This window comes from Limulus polyphemus, unplaced genomic scaffold (genome assembly GCF_000517525.1).
Source record: "Limulus polyphemus unplaced genomic scaffold, Limulus_polyphemus-2.1.2 Scaffold4346, whole genome shotgun sequence".
Taxonomy (NCBI): domain Eukaryota; kingdom Metazoa; phylum Arthropoda; class Merostomata; order Xiphosura; family Limulidae; genus Limulus; species Limulus polyphemus.
Genome location: NW_013669956.1, coordinates 37,667 through 44,161, shown reverse-complemented (window position 1 = coordinate 44,161; position 6,495 = coordinate 37,667).

The following is a 6,495-nucleotide window of genomic DNA, read 5'->3' as shown; positions in this document are numbered from 1 at the left end:
AACCTTCGTGTCGTACTTTGCACATTGAGCTTGTGCAGACCCCCTTACGCATTGTGAATCACAGAGTCTGACTGTGGCAGTTTAAGCCTAATTAATGCAGCTTTTTACATGATGATTGATGGTCTAATGTCTGCCGGCATGAAGCTGGTCTAAGGACTGACTGAATTATTGAGAACGGGGTGCAACACGAGGTGCCCAAGAGAGTAGCAGAACACCGGGTCCATGCAAATAGTCTTATGAGATGTAAGATACTAGTCATGATACCGACAGCTGGACGGATGTTGAAGGACGTATGTCATATCAATCATTCCCGGGGTCAGGAAGTTCAGTTACACGTGGGGGAATCACAAATGATTGGGTCGATGCAAATATCTAATCGTGCACAAAGCGCCTGAATTAGTAATTGCATTTTTATATGTTACTGTTAGAGTAGAATTGTTAAGCCTGTCGAGCTTGACTACGACACGTGACAACAAAAATAACCTCAGCGACTATTATGGCGGGAATAGGGATTAGCATTTGTTAACCTTCACTAAGTATGGTTAGTGAAACACGTGTTGAAATTATGATAGAAGGTTAGTTCTCTGGGAAAAAAAAGTATTTGGATGAACTAGACTAATTCAAAATGCTATGAAAACTCAGAACTTGTAAATAAAAACATAATTATTCAGATGGGCTATGTTGTTTACCTATGTATTCATTTTATTAGTGCCGACTCCAAAATTCTAAAAGTGGGTAGGGGAAAGAGTGGCAGACAGATGGAGGAACGAAGACTTTTTAAAGAATAAGTGGATATAAACCTCTAAAAAAATAAATTAACAAGCTTTAAGTGCTAACCAGAGATTGGATAATGTTTTGTTGAGTGGGTTGTCCTTGTGGACGGTTGCTTAGTAACCGAAGACAGTCATTATTCCGGGAGATGTAGCTTTCACTAAGTTTCTTCAGTGAAAATACTGAGGAAGGGAAGACAGACAAATTTCAGGGGTGACAGGCACCACCCCCTCGCCTCCTCTTAGTATCGCTTATAGATAATTTATTCATCCATCTGTCTGTTTACTCATCTATTGATCAATCTGTATATCTAGTTTAGACTGATAACTTACTCTTTCGAGATCTCTATTTTCCTCACAATAGCTTCACTGGAACTGGAAAGCTGTAGCTATGATTCGAGTAAAAAAATATTCAATATTTGATAATTCACGATAACCTTTACGTTTAATACAACAGAACAAGGCAAAACTTTAAACGTTAACAAATCTGAGCACTGTTTAACTGTTGTTTTAACAACATATAAAGTTTAGGTGATTTACTCTGTCTGTGTCATTATTAGATACCTTAGAAATTAAACAGTATTCTTACAATATAGTAGGGTGTCTAGTACGTATGCTTTCCATATACTAGGGTGTCTAGTACGTATACTTTCCATATACTAGAGTGTCTAGTACGTATGCTTTCCATATATTAGTGTGTTTAGTACGTATGCTTTCCATATACTAGTGTGTTTAGTACGTATGCTTTCCATATACTAGTGTGTCTAGTACGTATACTTTCCATATACTTGGGTGTAAGTACGTATGCTTTCCATATACTAGGGTATCTATTACGTATACTTTCCATATACTAGAGTGTCTAGTACGCATGCTTTCCATATACTAGGGTATCTAGTACGTATACTTTCCATATACTAGAGTGTCTAGTACGTATGCTTTCCATATACTAGGGTGTCTAGTACGTATACTTTCCATATACTAGAGTGTCTATTACGTATGCTTTCCATATACTAGAGTGTCTAGTACGTATACTTTCCATATACTAGAGTGTCTATTACGTATGCTTTCCATATACTAGAGTGTCTAGTACGTATACTTTCCATATACTAGGGTGTCTAGTACGTATGCTTTCCATATACTAGGGTGTCTAGTACGTATACTTTCCATATACTAGATACTCTAGTACACTCTTTTCACTGAAGATGTCACTATTCTATATTTTAATTCTCTCTATTCTTCCGCTATAAGGAACTAAAGGAAGCACCATACGTGAAACGTAACTATTATTTCGAGGCCTTTTTATAAACTGAAGACAGCATTATTTTAATCAAGTATAATCAGTATGAAGGTTACGTAAATATCTTCCATTATACAGTATCGCATAATGTAAATCAATAGTCTTCAGTCTTACAAAGAAGAGGCATTCCAAGAGCATGGTTTAATAGTTCCTTGGTGTTGGAACACTGTAAAAGTGTGTGTTTTTTGTCATATGTAAAATAAAAGATGTTAATACTTATTTTACATATTGAAATCAAACTATTGCCGACTTAATTAGTAAGTATACCTTTAACCGGAAAAATAGCGTTTCCAAACAACGCCGTCCTAATAATTTATAAGTCGGAAGATGAGAAAGAAAGCAAATATCACACATTTTTTTTCACATAAAGACGTAACAATCTGACTGATATTCAGTTTTGTCTTAGTTTAGTTTTGAAGGAGTTTGTTTATTTGAAGTTGACCACAAAGCTACACAATGGGCTATCTGTGATCTGCCGACCACGGGTATCGAAACTCTGTTTCTAGCGTTGTAAGTCTGCAGACATACAGCTGTGCCACTGGGGGACTTGACATAAAGACGTAACAATCTGACTGATATTTAGTTTTGTCTTAGTTTAGTTTTGAAGGAGTTTGTTTATTTGAAGTTGACCACAAAGCTACACAATGGGCTATCTGTGATCTGCCGACCACGGGTATCGAAACTCGGTTTCTAGCGTTGTAAATCCGCAGACATATCGCTATGCCACTTGGGGCAGTTTCGAAGGAGCACGCATAAAACAAATATCAATCAGACTATTATGTCCTTAATAACTAGGTTATCAAATAGGGTTTTTTCAAAGCCAAACAATTAAAAATTTAGGTTTAGTTTCAGTTCTTCGTCTTAAATGTATATCTAAAACCTCAATATTTTTTTCCTTTCTCTTCCTCTCTTTCTAGCCGTGTAGGATTGACTTCAAACATATGTTTTTACCATTTCCTAGACGACATGGAAAATGTTTCTCAGAATATCAAGAAAAAAACTAAAACTTATTCTGTCCCTAAGGGGGAAGCTGGTACTTGTGATACCCTGGAGTTTGATGAACGATAAAAAAAAATCATCTACTGGTTGTGACAGTAGGCTGACTTTTCGATCTTGGTTAGCGACCACTCATCTTTTTTACTTTCCATCTTCTAAACAGGCAACTGGCGAGGACAGGAAACGTTTCGGTAGCTTGAGCATTTTGTTCTCTCTTTTCTTTTTCTATTTTACTTTTCTCTCTTTCTCCATCTGTTTATATGATTACCTCTTTGTTTATGGAGCTGAGCATAGCCTAATGGTCAGTGGACCAGGCTGTGGGTCAAAGGATCCAAGGTTCGAGATGTGATGCCGCTGAACATGATTTGCGTGTTTAGATTTGGGTGCGTTATTAAAAAAAAAAAAATCAGTCCATCCCTTTTTTCCAATTCAAAGAACCGGACAATGACCTTGTGGCATTGGATGTTGCTGGCGGGCTGCCTTTTCTCGGATCAATAATTCAAAATTAGAGATGGTCGTACCCGAATCCTCTGAGCCGGATTTTTAGCACAACCACAGAAGCATAAGCGCCATTCTAATTGAAAATTTCAACTCCATTCCAATTCTCCTTTGATACCTATCTGTCAACTTCAAGCTGTACACCTTAAATGTTGTTATTTCTTTTACTACAACAAATGTTTGATGCTGCTTAAAATTCTAAATTCATCCTCAGCCAACTGACCATTGAAGGGGGTTATGCTTCAGTTCTAGCTATTTTAAATGTTTTAATTCAAAACATGTGAACGCTCATGTCCCACGCAGTAAAAACAAAAACAAAGACTGCCCAATTTCAAAACTTTGAAGATAATTCTTGAAAATATCTTTCTTACTTGAACTTATCATTTAGCTATGAAGTCGTTCAGTTCCATAACTAAAGTACGTTTCTTTATTCTTTTTCTATCGATCTTTGTGCTCACCAGTCTAGCTAGTGTGGATCCGAGGGTCCATGGTTCGCGTCCCGCAGACACAAAAGGAAGGGGGATGCGCTCACACTCTAAGGCCGTGCGTGCATTATAAGAGAAAAATAAAATCTCACTATCTTATCAGAGCAGACAAGAATTGGCGGTGAGTGTTGTTGGCTAGCTGCATTCCTTCTAGTCTGTCAGTCCAAAACTAGGCCCGGCATGGCCAGGTGGTTAGGGCAGGCGACTCGCAATCTGAGGGTCGTGGTTTCGAATTACCTTCACACCAAACATGCTCGCCCTTTCAGCCGTGGGGGCGTTATAATGTGACGGTCAATTCCACTATTCGTTGGTAAAAGAGTGACCCAAGAATTGCCTTCCCTCTAGTCTTACACTTCTAAATTAGGGATGGCTAGCGCAGATAGCCCTCGTGTAGCTACCCATGAATATCCAAAACAATTCAAACCTCTTGCGCTTTTATACTAAAGAACTATTTGTTGTTTCCTTGAATTGTTTGGCGTAAGTCTATTTCAACAGAGTTGTGTCCGAAAGTGTCAAGATTCCTAAATAGGTAAAGACATATTTATTGTAATTCCATGTTTTATATGCAGCCTTACAATCGTGACCATGATATTGCATCCTAAACGCTTATCCTTTTTGAAAACATAACATTGCAACTCAAGGAAGATGATAATCATATTAAGAAGATTGAGTAGGGAGCAGATCAAATTGACACTGCGATGTTTTCCTGCCAATAAAGTACAAACGCTTCGCTAGGCCTAGCTATCAGGCACGTGATATCCAATAAAAACAAACCCCATGGTGCCTCTTGACTGATCGTGATCCTTGATGATGATCTAGGTCTAAGTAGCATTGCCATTACCAATGATGCCCAGACAAACCAAATGAATGACTAGAAGTTTCTTTGCATGCTGAGTGTTCTTCGTGCACGAGACTCCCAGTAATGACGCCTACCCGCAGGTTGTTTTTTTTGCTTTTCGCACGCAGAGGCGAGACAATACGCCACCTAACGGCAGCAGTAATCTATCAATGTCATAACAACCATCACATCAGTCTTATTTTCAATCCACTACAGAGAATAGATGACGTGTACTCTTCTCGTTTCGTAGCAGGCTACGGTAAATTAATGATATGCCGTATTGTTTGGGGTAAAACGGCCCCTTCAACAGCAACGTTATTCTCTCTCTTTAACCATACGGCCACCCTTGTCGGTACTTGTTTTCAGAAGTGTTCTTAGTTGAAGCTGTTTCACGAGACTTTGTCTTGTAAATTATTTGGCAAAATGGGCTATAATTTACTAACCAAAATCAGTTCACTAAATTACAAGCTTATATGGTGAGAGGAGTAGCCACTAGTAATTTCTAAGAACCCATGAGTGAAAGCAAGGGAGGATGTGCTATAACATGAAAGTAAGCCAAAATGGCATCTGCCGTCTCCAGTGCTGACAAGGCCTTCCGCACAATATCAGAGCTCGTCAGGCCGGCTGGGAAACTACAGACTTAGTAATCTTCCAGACGATATAGATATATATGTATATATCATCAGACTTAGTAGTTTTCTAGACGCTATATATGTATATATATATATATATCATCAGTTTTAATGAACAACGAACGTCATGGTATGAACCAAATTAAATCAGTGAATTGTAATTATTATCAATTTTACTTAAGTCATTTACAAATCAGAATTTTAGGTTAAGAATTAATAACATAACATTATTTATTTAATTTTAATACCAGTTAGTTAGTTATATTTGTTGTTCGCCGTGAGGAACAGTTAAATGTTGAAGTTATTTAACCCATACGGCCTGACAGACGTTTATAGAAAGTTGAAAAAGGAAATTCTTTATCCCGCCAAAATTCAAATCCTTAATCATTATACGACCTTGTCTGCAGAGGTCTGACGTCGAGATATCCAGATTAGGATTTGGAGGTTTGGTGAAACATTAACCTAACTTAAAAAAATAAAAATAAAACAAGAAAAATGGGAGAATAAGTAAATGCATTTATAAATTCACTATAATGAAAATTAAAAAAAAACTCCCTTCGTACATACACACAGATAATAAAATGTTGATAGAACTGGGAATAAAATAATAAAATAAAACACTTTCGTAAACTGACCGATTAAGTTGTTTGTAATTAAGCACAAATGGGTTATCTGTGCTCTGCCCACCACGTGTATCGATACCCGGTTTCTAGCGTTGTAAGTCTGTTAGCATGAGGTATTCCGGATAATCTAATTTTCTTACGTGTATTTTTACTCAATAGTCGAATCTGGTGAATATTAGTATCATTCGATTTAACATTGATTCACAATTATGAATCAGTTAGTTAAATGATAAGACATCACGCTACAGTTTTGTTTGTTTGTTTGTTTTTAATTTTCGCGCAAAGCTACACGAAGGCTATCTGCGCTAGCCGTCCCTAATTTAGCAGTGTAAGACTAGAGGGAAGGCAGCTAGTCA